The sequence below is a fragment of the Dendrobates tinctorius genome, unplaced genomic scaffold, assembly GCF_039654945.1.
Source record: "Dendrobates tinctorius isolate UK_male_01 unplaced genomic scaffold, ASM3965494v1 ptg000214l, whole genome shotgun sequence".
Taxonomy (NCBI): domain Eukaryota; kingdom Metazoa; phylum Chordata; class Amphibia; order Anura; family Dendrobatidae; genus Dendrobates; species Dendrobates tinctorius.
Genome location: NW_027361881.1, coordinates 7,924,928 through 7,941,290, shown reverse-complemented (window position 1 = coordinate 7,941,290; position 16,363 = coordinate 7,924,928). Strand labels below are relative to the sequence as shown.

Sequence of the window (16,363 nt, the reverse complement as noted above, 5' to 3'; positions counted from 1 at the left end):
TGGGTAAACACATGTCAGAGTTTTCTGACATGTTAGGGTACCGTTACAGATAGCGATGCACCAGCGATCCCGACAACGATATGGATCGCTGGTGCATGGCTAAGTGGTCGCTAGTGAGCTGACACACAGGCACATCTCACCAGCGACATCGCAGGCGTCGGGGGTCGCTACTTACCTGTCAGACGCGGCGATCCTGACGTCCTCCCGCCCGCGTCCACGCGTCGCTCGTCGTCACAGCAGGAAGCGCCGCAGGAAGCTGACGACGAGAAATGATCCAGGACCTTCTCGCGCAACCAGCGATAACCAGCGAGGGAGCCGGTCGGAGGTAAGTATCACATGTAGCGATATCGCTAGCAATATCGCTGCTACGTCACAAAATCGGTGACTTTACTTCGATATTGCTAGTGATATCACAGTGTGTAACGGGGGCTTTACTCTGTGTGAAGATACCCTGAGAGGGAAGAGTTTGAGATGGAAAAATCTGATGTGGTTTTTAAGAGGAAACTTCTTTTGAAATCCATATGGTGTTAGTTTTGACACGATTTTTGAAGACTTTTTCAGCACTTTTTTCAGACTATTGATATCAGTGTCCAGCATTTTAGCTTTCCCATTGAAATCAGTTGGAGACTTAGGCCTCAGTCAGACGTCCATCAATCACATACGTGTTCTATCTGTGTGCCTGGTCACACGTCCGTGCTTTTTTCTGGACTGAGTGCTCCACAAAAAATCATAGTGCCATGACTGTTTTTGATCCAAGTCATGGATGAAAATTACCCTCACAAGTTCATGGGTCCTTGATTAACGTCGTATGTTGTGACTTATGGATAGGAGAAACTTTGCATTTTTTTTTCTTCAGTTAAAAGAATCTAAGGTTAAAAACTGACTCCGACCAAACACTTATGAAAATCGGATCCGAAACACTGATAAACAATGGTCCATATTTTTAAGTACAAGAAAAATCACGAACGTCTAAATGAGGCCTAATTCAAAGAGTATCTAAAGCTGTTTTTGAATCTGCTACAAAGTCCATGTTAAAAATCTGCTTAATGAAGAAAATATATACAGCATGCCACTCAATTAGGTTCACAGGTAGGATATAACTCCTTAATCCATTAAAGAGGTTGTTCGGCACTTTAACATTGATGGCGTATCCTTTGGAGAGTAAAAGCTTGAAGCCTCAGGACCCAGTCTTTAAAAACATTCATCAACATCTTCTCAACGTCGCCTGATTGTCAAAATATTATCAAATATATGTGTGGTTTTAGATCCTTATATATAAAACCCTTCCGACATCTGGTACTCAGACTTTGCGTGTGTTTTGCTTTATTACATTCATATATCATGATCTAAAATTCATATGCACCTGAGAAAATTTGTGACATCTGGGCAGAAAAAGACGTATCCCATATTCTGTGTAACATGGCCCATTTTTCCTTCAAATTTAATAGTCCCCTTTACTGTTTGTCACTCAAAATAAGTGTCTGATACTCAAGCATAAATTGTTAAAAGCGGTTCTAGGTAAAGGAAAAGTGGAAAGAAGAGGATTTTTTTTTTCTTGTCAAAAGCCAACCTCAATTTATGTCAAACATGGTTAAAAGACCTTGGGATTAGTGCGATAATCGCACTGCTGTCAGACCGAAAATCCACTAACAATTTAGTGGCAAACGCATGTTGTTCAATATCATTTCATATTATATTATGTCAGACACAGGTGACAGTTGCACATCAGACTGACAAGATTCATTTACCTTATAGAGTTCATCTCTGACATTTGCAGACTAAACACTACTTACTTTTTGTCTTGATCGTACATCGGGTATATAGATACACTTCAGTGTTTAATGGGAGCTTCCCCTTGGATGGAGATGTGCGTTATCCACACAAATACACTCTGGGTACCGAAGACAACATTGTGTGTTTGTATGGATATTTCATTACCAGTTGTTTCCAAAAATCTGCAAAAACTTGTTTGCCACTAATGTCTCTATAGATGGATCTTGGACCCTAACCAGAACAAGCTCTGTAGACAGGAGCATATTAAAGTCATCTTTCGCTCTCAGTATGAAGGACTACTGAAAAGTTGCACCCTATTAAATGCTAGTAGCTTACCACTATTATTATTATACTAGATGGTGGCCCGATTCTAACGCATCAGGTATTCTAGAATATGTATGTAGTTTATTTAAAGGGAATCTGTCACCCCATTTTTGCCCCATAAGCTGGGTCCACCGCCATCAAGGGCTTATCTACAGCATTCTGTAATGCTGTAGATAAGCTCCTGATGAAACCTGAAAAATAAGAAAAACACGTTAGATTATACTCACCGATGGGTGGGGGCGGTGAGTGTCGCGGTACGGTCCGTCGCCTCCCATCTTCATAGGATGTCCTCCTTCTTGCTTCTCCCTCGGCTCCTGCACACGCGTGCTTTATCTGCCCTGTTGAGGGCAGAGTAAAGTACTGCAGTGCACAGGCGCCGGGAAAGGTCAGAGAGGTCTGGCGCCTGCGCACTACAGTACTCTGCTCTGCCCTGAACAGGACCTACACAGTACGCGTGCGCAGGAGCCTAGGGAGAAGCAAGAAGGAGGACATCATCGTATGAAGATGGGAGGCGCCGGACTGAACGGCGACACCCATCGAACTGGACCGAATGCCGGGGTGAGTACAATCTAACTCTTTTTTCTTATCTTTCAGGTATCATCGGGGGCTTATCTACAGCATTACAGAATGCTGTAGATAAGCCCCCGATGGCGGCTGCAGATCTCCCGACGGTAGCGGTGACGTGCGTCGATCGAATTCCGCACCAATTCGTGGCCGGACTGCGCCTGTCACTGATTGGTCGCGACCAATCAGCGACGCAGGATTTCCGTTACAGACAGAATTAGACGATTATATAGTAGATTAGCCATATTACCAATAAAACCTCTGGCCCTTGGTAGGTGGCCTTGGATTGTGTGTAGCATTTTCTATGATGTGAAAAATACCTAGTCGGGCCCTAATTGTTTTTCATTACGTCCGTTTCCTGTTCTGAAGCTTTTTTATATTCTTTAGGGAAGTATTTACAATACGCAGCATTGCCTCCTAATGATTTGCCATTTTGCCATTAGACTTTGTGTCAACTCAAGGCTTAGCATATAGAGGAAGGGTCCTGGCTCCATTGCAAACTGTTGTCCTTCACATGATTGCAAAGGATTCAGAAATGAAGAAAAGTCTGCACTCTGTCCTCCAGGATACATTCTATATTCTTGCCAAGGCAACATTAAAAGTAGGTATGTACATGAGGAATGACGGTTTTTCGACAATTATATGATTTCAGCATTTTTCAATGGTTTTTCCCTTCTGCAGACACTATCTCTAATTTTCAATTCTTGTTAAAGGTGATTTCTAGGGAAAATAAGTTAGCACTTATACATAGGATAGGTGAAAACTTAAAGATTGAGTAAAACTACTGAAACCATCACCAAAGGGGTAGAATGGGGAACTTTCATTCCTGTGAAATTCGAGTGGTAATGCACTTGCTTGACTACCGCTGTGCTCAGATTTCTCAGACCGCTCCACAGAGAATGAATTTTGTGGTATTTGGTCAGGCGCATTGTTACTCCATTATTCCAGAGATAAAATTGCCCTGTTCTGCCTATCAGAGTTAATCCCAGCAGTCAGCGCCACATCAGTCAGCTGGGTAGGAGATAATCTTTCTTCAATGAACAAACCCTTTTAGCTATTGGGTTAGCTTCTGTTGTGTCTCATAAACACAGGCATAGGATATTCCTGCTCTCTTGTCTGTGTACCTCATGTTGAGAAGCAACAGCATGCAGAATTTAATACCTCAGTACTGAACAGTATTGCTGTGACTCCAGTCCTTGGGTTGAACTGAGTATTTACTAGCACAATCTGTGTGTGTCACTCTGTATCTCTTATACAGCTACATTTAAATTAGTACTTAATGGAGAATGACTGCTTTAGATATCCTAAATGCATTAATATGAGATTAGAATGTACCTTCATGTATGGGATGTTAGCTAGGTAACAATAAAAGCCTGCTGCAGTAACTTGTAATCCACTCACCTCCTTGAGTATAAGGTCTCGCTCACACTGGTGTATAACACAGCCGAGTGCTCTCTGATGTATTATTGCATAGCGCTCGGCCAAGTGTTATATTATGGGGCTGTGCAGATCTGCAATTATCTTCTCACGATGATTCGGCATGAGAAATCAATCACAGAATGCTGTGAGTGTATCTGAAAATCAGATCACTCACACCCATACATGTCTATGGGTGGGAATGAAACATCGGACTGCACTCGGATGTCATCCAAGTGAAGTCTGATGTACTCTCACAGAGACAATGGAGAAATTAAGTTCTCTATCATCTCCGCACCTGTGCTGAGATTCTCTCATGTAGAAAATTCTGATCACACTCAGATGATGTCATTAGCATAACCGGCCGGTCACGCATGAGAGAATCTACACCAGTGTGAGCGAGCCCTAAACGTGATGATACTGAAATTTTATCTAAGGTCAAGTTTATCCGAAACCAGTGGCCACTAATCTCTTCTAGTTCACAAGTCACTTTCACGTACGACAGGTGGTTGCAATAAATATTGAGCGTATTTTTACAATTTTGCAAGTTTCCTACTGATTTTTCTGCTGGGTGTTCTTAGTCTATTTGCAGCAAAACTTTAATTTATTAATTGAATATTTTGTCTCAGATTTCACGCTTTACATTGTAAAAGCATAAATCCACAATTCTACAAAAACTTCTTTTTTTTTTTAAATGGTAACATTTGCAATTTTCTGGATGATTTTCACCAGGTACTATGTTAGGCTTTGGATTTTTCGCGTATACATCTGCGCTAAAAATTGCGCAAAGCACACAGCGACTGAACATGTCACCAAAGTTCCACGGTCAGTTGTGTTTTTTTTTTTCAAAGAACAGTATTTAATATCTTAATGATGTTGTTTTAGATGTCATCTAGTATAATAGGTGCATTAGGAAATCTGCCCGGACTGTTATTTTATACATTTAATAATGTACCATTATATGTCTGTGCTCATCACACTTTCTTTCTGCTTCCTCTGTATATATACAAATTATAGTTGATTTAAAAAAAATCACGTTTTGCTCAATTTTTACTAGTTTCTTTATCTATTTTTTATATAATTCTCTTTATTCTCTAATTATTAGGTTTCTGAACATCTCTTTGCCACCTAGTGGGCAATACTGAATACACACCGAACAGTAATATCATTTAGCAAAATCTCAGCTTTGCAGTTTCTGAAAATTCCTCTGCGTTTTGCTGTTTATTATGCTTCTTTGTTTCTCTAAAGTCACATTCCGGTAGCCAGCTCTGCCGAGGGTTCGTTGATCATACGACAGTTTTCTCTTTTGTCTTCCATGTAGTACTAATGAATAAAGTAGCAGCTTGTGTAAACCAAGGACTTGCGCATTACCCTAACTACAAGTTAAAAAAAGGCTTAATTAGAAAGAGCAGTCGTTGAAGAGTGCCAGAGCTGGAGACAAGGCTCAGACACTGTGAGGTTACTGCAGAAAATATATACGACCATACGTACAGTTGTGGCCAAAAGTATTGACACCCCTGCAATTCTGTCAGATAATACTCAGTTTCTTCCTGAAAATGATTGCAAACACAAATTCTTTGGTATTATTATTTTCATTTAATTTGTCTTAAATGAAAAAAGGATTAACAGCAAAAAAGTGGGTTAAATACCCACAAATTCTCACGATACAGAGTACCAAATCAGCAATCGAGAAATAACATAAAACATAACTTTTAATAATAGATGTAAAAGCTACCAAAGATAGTAGTGCAAGTGAATCACTAAATCAAAAACCACAAATAATAAAGGAGGTAACTGTATGAATCTCTATAACAGATTACTGCCAATATATACATGTGGCTATTCCAAGTCCAAAATTTTTGAGAGATTGGACCAGAAAAATACTTGGACTAAACCAATGCAAAAAGGCCAAGTAAAAAATGAACAGTTTCCTTATCAGAAGAACTAAAGAGGCCTCTACCCTGTAAAGGTTATCAAGGAATATGCCTATTCATGTATGTAACAAGGACATCATAATAAACCCATCAACAAAAAAAAAATGTGAAAAGGAAAGATCTCACCACATGAGGATGGAGGATGTCCAGGATCAGATGTCCCATCAGAGTCATATCAAGTCAGGAAAAAAGGGGGGGTTCACCCTATACAAGCCCTGTTAGAACTACAACTGACACCCATGACTCCCGCCCTAACAAGGGCAGTCCACATCTAATCCCTATAAACCATAGCCCTACAAAGTCCCTGTGCATCCCGACGCGTTTCGTCACTAAATGACTCTTCAGGGGACATATTAGCACAAACTGGGCATCATCACAGAATATACAGGCTGCCTCCTAAGATGAAAATGGAGTGAGGCAGACTAATAAGGAGGGCACTTAAATAAACTGCCAATCAAATAGAACACATGGAGTGGACGGCGTGCGTTCCAAGTCATCTCAGGTGGATGTGTTCTATTTGATTGGCAGTTTATTTAAGTGCCCTCCTCATTAGTCTGCCTCACTCCATTTTCACCTCCATCCTCATGTGGTGAGATCTTTCCTTTTCACATTTTTTTTTTGTTGATGGGTTTATTATGATGTCCTTGTTACATACATGAATAGGCATATTCCTTGATAACCTTTACAGGGTAGAGGCCTCTTTAGTTCTTCTGATAAGGAAACTGTTCATTTTTTACTTGGCCTTTTTGCATTGGTTTAGTCCAAGTATTTTTCTGGTCCAATCTCTCAAAAATTTTGGACTTGGAATAGCCACATGTATATATTGGCAGTAATCTGTTATAGAGATTCATACAGTTACCTCCTTTATTATTTGTGGTTTTTGATTTAGTGATTCACTTGCACTACTATCTTTGGTAGCTTTTACATCTATTATTAAAAGTTATGTTTTATGTTATTGCTCGATTGATGATTTGGGTCTTAAATGAAAAAACACAAAAAAGAATGAAGCAAAAAGCAAAACATTGATCATTTCACACAAAACTCCAAAAATGGGCCAGACAAAAGTATTGGCATCCTCAGCCTAATACTTGGTTGCACAACCTTTAGGCAAAATAACTGTGACCAACCGCTTCCGGTAACCATCAATGCTCTGCTGGAATTTTAGACCATTCTTCTTTGGCAAACTGCTCCAGGTCCCTGATATTTGAAGGGTGCCTTCTCCAAGCTGCCATATTTAGATCTCTCCACAGGTGTTCTATGGGATTTAGGTCTGGACTCATTGCTGGCCACCTTAGAAGTCTCCAGTGCTTTCTCTCAAACCATTTTCTAGTGCTTTTTGAAGTGTGTTTTGGGTCATTGTCCTGCTGGAAGACCCATGACCTCTGAGGGCGGCCCAGCTTTCTCACACTGGGCCCTACATTATGCTGCAAAATTTGTTGGTAGTCTTCAGACTTCATAATGCCATGCACACGGTCAAGCAGTCCAGTGCCAGAGGCAGCAAAGCAACCCCAAAACATCAGGGAACCTCCGCCATGTTTGACTGTAGGGACCGTGTTCTTTTCTTTGAATGACTCTTTTTTTCTCCTGTAAACTCTATGTTGATGCCTTTGCCAAAAAAGCTCTACTTTTGTCTCATCTGACCAGAGAACATTCTTCCAAAACATTTTAGGCTTTTTCAGGTAAGTTTTGGCAAACTCCAACCTGGCTTTTTTATGTCTCGGGGTAAGAAGTGGGGTCTTCCTGGGTCTCCTACCATATAGTCCCTTTTCATTCAGACACCGACGGATAATACGGGTTGACACTGTTGTACCCTCGGACTGCAGGGCAGCTTGAACTTGTTTGGATGTTAGTCGAGGTTCTTTATCCAACATCCGCACAATCTTGCGTTGAAATCTCTTGTCAAATTTTCCTTTTCGTCCACATCTAGGGAGGTTAGCCACAGTGCCATGGGCTTTAAACTTCTTGATGACACTGCGCATGGTAGACACAGGAACATTCTGGTCTTTGGAGATGGACTTGTAGCCTTGAGATTGCTCATGCTTCCTCACAATTTGGTTTCTCAAGTCCTCAGACAGTTCTTTTGTCTTCTTTCTTTTCTCCATGCTCAATGTGGTACACACATGGACACAGGACAGAGGTTGAGTCAACTTTAATCTATGTCAACTGGCTGCAAGTGTGATTTAGTTATTGCCAACACCTGTTAGGTGCCACAGGTATGTTACAGGTGCTGTTAATTACACAAATTAGAGAAGCATCACATGATTTTTCGAACAGTGCCAATACTTTTGTCCACCCTCTTTTTTTATGTTTGGTTTGGAATTATATCCAATTTGGCTTTAGGACAATTCTTTTTGTGTTTTTTCATTTAAGACAAATTAAATGAAGATAATAATACCAAAGAATTTGTGTTTGCAATCATTTTCAGGAAGAAGCTGAGTATTATCTGACAGAATTGCAGGGGTGTCAATACTTTTGGCCACAACTGTAGGTGCATTATAAGGCCAGCAGTCAAAATAAAAGCTTGCATTTTAATTAGCGCTAGAAAACGAGGCCACTGAGTGTTTACAGCCGTGGAGCTCGGTATAACTCATGATCTATTCCAACTGCTCAATTCACAACTAATATTGTTTTCTCTACAACTAAAGAAAATCATTAAAACCGCAGGTAAATGTATTTTGTGCCAATTAAAAAACATCAATCAACCATTTTATTCTTATTTTTGCTCTGTTTGGGCTTTATAATCAATACTGTTTACTGATCCTGTGTAGCTCATGAGGCTGATACAATATTTTGAGATCTGAATGGGATTGTATTATCATTGGTATTGGTAAAATTAACTAATTATCCCATTATAGACAACAGTGGTATATCCGCAGGATATAGGTGGTGGTTTCACTGTTTTTGGGACAACAGGTGTCCCCTTATTCCTAGCACATGTGCTAGGCGCCACATCTACTGTAAGTGGAGAATGAATAGAGAGATGGCCGTACGTGTGTGGCTGGATGGACCTGGCTATAAGATGCACCACAGGTTTAGACATCAGAAATTAGGAAAAACATATTTCACACTAATTAAAAATTCCTTAGAGAAATAAATAAGTGGTGTCAATACCACTAATTTGAATGCACTAAGGTAAAATAGATAGGCAATAATATATTGGGTTTTGTCTGCAGTATGTGTATGATAGATATTTAGCTTTACAGCACACATTTTATATACACACTCTGCAGCTCACACCTCTACGCCACACTGCTGCATACACAGTGCACAAACAATAAGCTCTGCTGTATGTACAGTATACACACACAAAGCTGTCACTTAAACTCACACAGCTCAGCCATATAGCACACACAGTTGTACTACATCTTCAAAACACATACACAGCAAGAACTATAGTACACTCAACTACATAATGAGAATACACACCACTCGGCTACAACATCCTTAGTTCAGCCACAGCATCAAAACACACAAATACACTATATACATTGCCACGTTTCCTTCCAAATACCTGGAATGATCCTTCAGCTGCTCAAATCATTCAGCATTCAAGTAAGTCTTAGTAGTTTTCTCTCTTGCCCTGCACAGATCGGATAGATCAGTGTTAGGTGGGAAGAAAGAGTAGTTCTCTCAATGATTAGGAAGGGCAGTGTGTCTGCGTTCTCCTCAATCACTGGAAACTGCATTTTCTGAACCATGAGACCCATACTTTTTAGCAAGATTTATTATCAATAAAAAGTGTGTCTTATAGTCCAAAAAATGCTGTTAATTGCATGAATTTTGGCTGAAAATTTTGGCAGTTGGCTTTCACTAAAAAATATTACAAGTTTTACATGATTTTTCTTACCTACACATATATGACCACATTGAACATAAGAGATAAGATCAGAAAAAGACTAGATTAAGACCGGTTTCAGATGGTCTGTGTACCAAGACCACACTTGGATTGGAAGAGCCAGTCGAACGTAAGGTAACTGCTTTATACACGCCTCAATATTAAAATTGCAACACCAAGAAGGACAAAATCAAGGGAATTCGAGTGGAAGATAAGGACGGTCATGAGGGAGGGCCAGCCATGCGTAGTTAGGGAAGCGTACTACAGCTCCAGCCAGATGCCTCAGATGAGGATAGATAATGCAGAGTTACTTAGGTCCTTTCAGTAGGAGCGCTCCAACTGACTGGACCTAACTAACTCTGCAAAATCAAGGAAATAGCCGGTTTCACCAAGATCTTCAAATGAACAAGTTTTAAAGCTCCAATCTGGTACATGGCATGGGCATAATAACCAGACTGAATGCAAATTTTTTTTAGCCACATGAAGCCTCAAAAATCAGATCATGTTTTTTAGGATGATTGTGCTATGTCTCCTCTTAGTCGGCGTGCCAGTTATCACCACTTGTCATAACCTGAGAGGGACAGAAAGCTTGAAAAGAGAAACTTTGGTTTATCACTTTGGCAGATCACAACACGCCTAGGCCAACATGTCAGGATTATTTAACTTTGCACGTCCCAGTGATTGGGAGAACCACGACCAACTGATTTGATAGCAAGAACTGAACAGAGGTGAATGTCTGCATATACTGATGCTCAGATTAGAAGAATGTTGTGTAGTGATCCATTCTATATTGCAGGTGAAATTGCACATCACATACTGAGCATAAAGCATAAAACATTGTCCACACAAATCATCAGAAAGCGTTTGAATGAGATTGGGCTACGAGTCAGACGTCCAGTTCCTCATGGCACCATTCTCAAAGGCTATCATGGTGCAGAACAGGACAGCAGTGGAGGTCAGTCCACTTAAATGATACATCTTGTTTTTTTCTTCGAAGTAATGATAGTCAGAGTCAGGTCTGGAGACCACATGGATAATGCCATGAAGAGGCCTACATGAGCATTGCATCAGTCCTATTCCCGGGATTATCGTGTGTAGAAGAATAATGTATAGTTGCTGGGCCTCTCTAGTCTTCATTCCAAAGAGCACTAACAGCTCAGCTTTACATTGATGTGGTCATGGAACCAGTGGTACAGCCATTTATCTAATTGTTCCAGAAGTCGATTTTCAACATGACAATGCCATGTTGTTCTTTCTACTGTGAGCAGCTTGTGTGGCCTAAACGTGTTACCAGGGCCTGCAGAATCTCCGGACTTTTTTCTCTCATGGAGCACATCTGGGATGCATTCATCAATTGCAAAAGGAGCTGCCAGCAGGGGAGCTTTATTATTTGTCCAAGTGCATTCATCACAGCAGAACCTTCCTCAGAGAAGCATTAATAATCTAAGTGATAGTAGCTAAGGATGTTGAAAAAATTGAAATATTGTGAAAGTGTTTCCAGTTTTTCATTTGCATATCATTAACATATCTATCGATCCCTTCATTTCCACTATTCCACGACTTTTCCTAGTTGGTGTTGTAATTTCATTGCTGAGGATTGTATATACTTATGAAGCAGTTAGCACAGGTTGGGTAGGGCAAAGGTCTGTGTTTCATGGATGTGTGAAACCAGCCTAAAAAGATACTACCTGTCTGAAAGAGCTCACTAGCGGAATTGCAGGTAACTTATTCTGCAGCCAACTATGTGAAGGGAAACAAAAGAGCCTGTAAGCACAATTGCAAATATTTTACCCCAAAATGCATTTAAGTAAAATTAATAGAAAGAAAGGTTTATGAAAGATAGGTTAGAGGCAGGTTGTCTCCCTTTCTCTAAGTTACCTTGTACACTTGGGTACATTTCAATAATAGTCATGTCTAATAACATTTATTCACAAATAAAAAATTAAATGAAAAATAAAAACACACTTGGGAAATATGGCTTTTTATCCAAATTTAGACAAAATTGCACATTGAGGCGGTACTTGCACTTTTCCGTACCATTATTAAAAAGAGGTCACTTCTGTAGTAGTAAAGTTTATTGTATCTTGTATTCCCAACAATGAAGATACTGTAAGGAGGGGGCTTCAAAGCAGACATTGAGCACTCTCGCATGTGTTTCACCGTACTCAGTTTCTCAAACACCACAACCAAAACACTTAGACAGGTCCCTTCTGTTTGAAGCCCAAAGGACAATATGGTACTGAAGCATACATAAAACGTGCCACTAGCAAAAAGTAACTGGCAGCAGACAAAACTCCAGCCAGCAAACTGTCACTGCTACCCCAGAGGGTTTCTAAGATTTATCAAATCCTTCCTGGCTAATCCACTAGCAGAGGTGTGCAGAGAGCAAGACCACCTCCCTCCATCCTTTTGCTACTTTTTATTTTTTTTCTAAGTAGTCATGCAAACCGGTAAAATAGCGAAATACTTACAGTTGTGGCCAAAAGTATTGACACCCCTGCAATTCTGTCAGATAATACTCAGTTTCTTCCTTAAAATGATTGCAAACACAAATTCTTTGGTATTATTATTTTCATTTAATTTGTCTGAAATGAAAAAACACAAAAAGAATTGTCCTAAAGCCAAATTGGATATAATTCCACACCAAACTTAAAAAAGAGGGTGGACAAAAGTATTGGCACTGTTCGAAAAATCATGTGATGGTTCTCTAATTTGTGTAATTAGCAGCACCTGTAACTTACCTGTGGCACCTAACAGGTGTTGGCAATAACTAAATCACACTTGCAGCCAGTTGACATGGATTAAATTTGACTCAACCTCTGTCCTGTGTCCTTGTGTGTACCACATTGAGCATGGAGAAAAGAAAGAAGACCAAAGAACTGTAAGTTCAAGCTGCCCTGCAGTCCGAGGGTACAACAGTGTCAACCCGTACTATCCATCGGCGTCTGAATGAAAAGGGACTGTATGGTAGGAGAATCAGGAAGACCCGACTTACCCCGAGACATAAAAAAGCCAGGCTGGAGTTTGCCAAAACTTACCTGAAAAAGCCTAAAACATTTTGGAAGAATGCTCTCTGGTCAGATGAGACAAAAGTAGAGCTTTTTGGGCAAAGGTATCAACATAGAGTTTACAGGAGAAAAAAGAGGCATTTGTTATGATTGAGTCACCGTAGGAGGCAGACACAAAAATAGAAGTTACGTCTAGAAAACCAGAGAAGTCGGCAACTATCAGATTGCAGACCCCTGAACCTATCAACACAACTAGTAGTAGCCGTGGGGGGTTCCTACGGTGCCCTAGACCCCTCGATAACAGCCGGAGAGCTAAATAGCTTAAAGACAGAAAAGGAAATCTAAACTGCCTCAGAGCAGACCCCAAAGGAAAAGACAGCCCCCAACATATAATGACGGTGAAGCAAGATGAAGAAACACTCACACAGATAGAAAGATAGGCTGAGCAAACGATGGGGCCCAAGCTAACTAAACAGAACAGGAAAGGAAGGTTGCTGTCTGCAATCTGCCAAAACCCTATCAAAAACAAAGCCAACAAGCTGATATGGAAAAAGACCCTGAAGCAGCTAGGCTTCAAAAACTAAATCAGCACTCAGGTATTTTCAGAAGACAGAGCTAAAGGAATTAAGCTCACCCCAGCAGGGAATGGCAGAAATCCAGAAAAACAAAGCAAAACAAGGTCAAAGCACAAATGCAAAAAGCCGAGCAGAAAACTTAGCTTTAGAAGAGCAGGAATTCAGACTGGTCTCCAAGGATCCCACAGAGAAGTCACCCGCAGGGCAGAAGGGCGTCGGCGGCCTTATATCCAGTCAGTAACTCCACTCAGCCAGTCATCATCATTAGGCTCAGGTGTTTGATAATCAGGCTCACTACCTTTCTTTACCAGAAGAGGGAGTTCATCGGGCCTCAGTAATGAAGGGGAAAATGAACTCACAACAGTACCTCCCCCTTGAGGAGGGGTCACCGAACCCTCATCCATGCCACCATGGCGATCCGGGTGAGCCCGATGAAAGGCACGCACCAATCTTTTGGCATGAATATCAGAGGCAGAGACCCAGACATTATCCTCCTGACCATAACCCTTCCACTTAACCAAATACTGGAGTCTCCGTCTAGCCAGACGGGAATCCAGTACTTTCTCTACCTCATATTCCATGTTACCTTCAACCAATACAGGGTCTGGAGTTGCCACCCCCGGAACAACAGGTTCAACAAACCTCTTCAACAAAGATTTATGGAACACATGGATTTTAAATGTGACAGGAAGAGCCAAACGAAAAGAGACCGGATTAATAATCTCCACAATCTTGTAAGGTCCAATAAATCTAGGCTTAAACTTAGGAGAAGCCACCTTCATAGCAATATTTTTTGATGATAACCACACCATATTACCAACCTTAAACTGGGGACCAATGGTCCTATGTCGGTTGGAAAACCGCTGGGCCTTTTCCTGGGAGAGAGATAACTTATCCACCACTTGGTCCCAGATCTGGTGCATTCTCTCCACCACAGTGTCAACACCTGGGCAGGCAGAAGGCTCCACCTGCCCTGAAGAAAATCGAGGATGAAACCCAAAGTTACAAAAAAAAGGTGACATCAAAGTGGCAGAACTAGCTCTATTATTTAAAGCAAATTCGGCCAAGGGCAAAAATGAAACCCAATCATCCTGATCAGCGGAAATAAAACCTCTCAAATACGACTCCAAGGTCTGGTTTGTTCTCTCTGTCTGCCCATTGGTCTGAGGGTGAAAAGCAGAGGAGGACAACTGAATTCCCAGCTTGGAACAGAAAGTCCTCCAAAATCTAGACACAAACTGAACTCCTCTGTCAGATACAATGTTCTCAGGAATCCCGTGCAAGCGAACCACCTGTTACAAAAACAGGGGCACCAACTCAGAGGAAGACGGCAACTTAGGGAGTGGTACAAGATGAACCATCTTAGAGAACCTATCACAAATCACCCAAATAACAGTCATCCTTTGAGAGACAAGCATATCAGAGATAAAATCCATTGAAATATGGGTCTATGGCCTCTTGGGGACAGGCAAAGGCATCAACAACCCACTAGAGCGAGAACACAATTTAGACCGGGAGCACGTCCCACAGGACTGCACAAAATTCCTGACATCACGAGACAAGGAGGACACCAAAAAGATCGACTCACCAGATCTCTAGTACCAAAAATACCTGGATGACCAGCCAAAGCAGAGCAATGAACTTCAGACATCACTCTCTTCTTCCACTGGTCAGGAACATACAACTTTCCACTGGGACAACGCTCAGGTTTGTCCTCCTGGAACTCTTCCAGAGCACGTCTCAAATCGGGCGAGATGGCAGAAAGAACTACCCCTTCGCCTAAGATGGTAGCAGGCTTGGTCACCACAGGAGAATCAGCAAAGAAGCTCCTAGAGAGGGTGTCTGCCTTGACATTCTTAGTTCCAGGAAGAAAAGAAACCACAAAATCAAAACGTGTAAAAAACAAGGCCCACCTAGCCTGTCTAGTGTTCAAGCGCTTAGCCGACTCTAGGTAAATCAAATTCTTGTGGTAAGTGAGGACCACGACTTGATGCTTAGCTCCCTCCAACCAATGTCTCCACTCCTCAAATGCCCATTTCATGGCCAACAGTTCCCGATTCCCCACATCATAGTTACGTTCAGATGGAGAGAACTTTCGGGAAAAGAAAGCACAGGGATTCATTTTAGATGTTACAGGATCCTTTTGGGACAAAACAGCTCCTGCACCAATCTCAGAAGCATCCACCTCTACCTGGAACGGAAGTGAGACATCAGGTTGCAGCAAAATCGGGGCGGAGGTGAATCTTCGCTTCAGCTCCTGAAAGGAAGAAACAGCCTCCGGAGACCAATTTAATACATCAGCACCCTTCTTAGTCAAATCAGTCAATGGCTTGGCAATACTAGAAAATTTTGCTATAAATTTCCGATAAAAATTAGCAAAACCCAAAAACTTCTGGAGGGCCTTCAAAGAAGTGGGCTGAACCCAATCGTAAATGGCCTGTACCTTGGCCGGGTCCATTTCAATAGTTGACGGGGACAAAATAAATCCCAAAAAAGAAATCCTCTGTACTCCAAAAAGGCATTTAGATCCTTTGACATACAGGGAATTCTCCCTCAAGATCCGGAACACAGTCCGAATATGTTCCACATGAGAATCCCAATCCTTGGAGAAGATCAAAATATCATCCAGATAGATAATCAAAAATTTATCGAGAAAATCTTGGAAAATATCGTTCATGAAGCACTGGAAGACAGAAGGGGCATTAGTGAGCCCAAAAGGCATCACCAGGTACTCAAAATGTCCCTCCGGAGTATTAAACGCCATCTTCCATTCATCCCCATGCTTAATGCGAATAAGATTATACGCCCCCCTGAGGTCAAGCTTGGTAAACCAGCAAGCACCTTTAACTCTGGAAAATAGATCAGAAATCAGGGGTAACGGATACTGATATTTAACAGTAATTTTGTTCAGGGCACGATAATCAATACTAGGTC

At 41.2% G+C, this 16,363-nt stretch overlaps 1 long non-coding RNA gene across 1 annotated transcript in view; it reads left to right on the top strand.

Moving 5' to 3' along the window:
• Positions 1–16,363, top strand: part of LOC141058792 (uncharacterized) — a 523,866-nt gene that overhangs the window by 192,109 nt on the left and 315,394 nt on the right. The gene's annotated exons all lie outside the window — the stretch shown is intronic.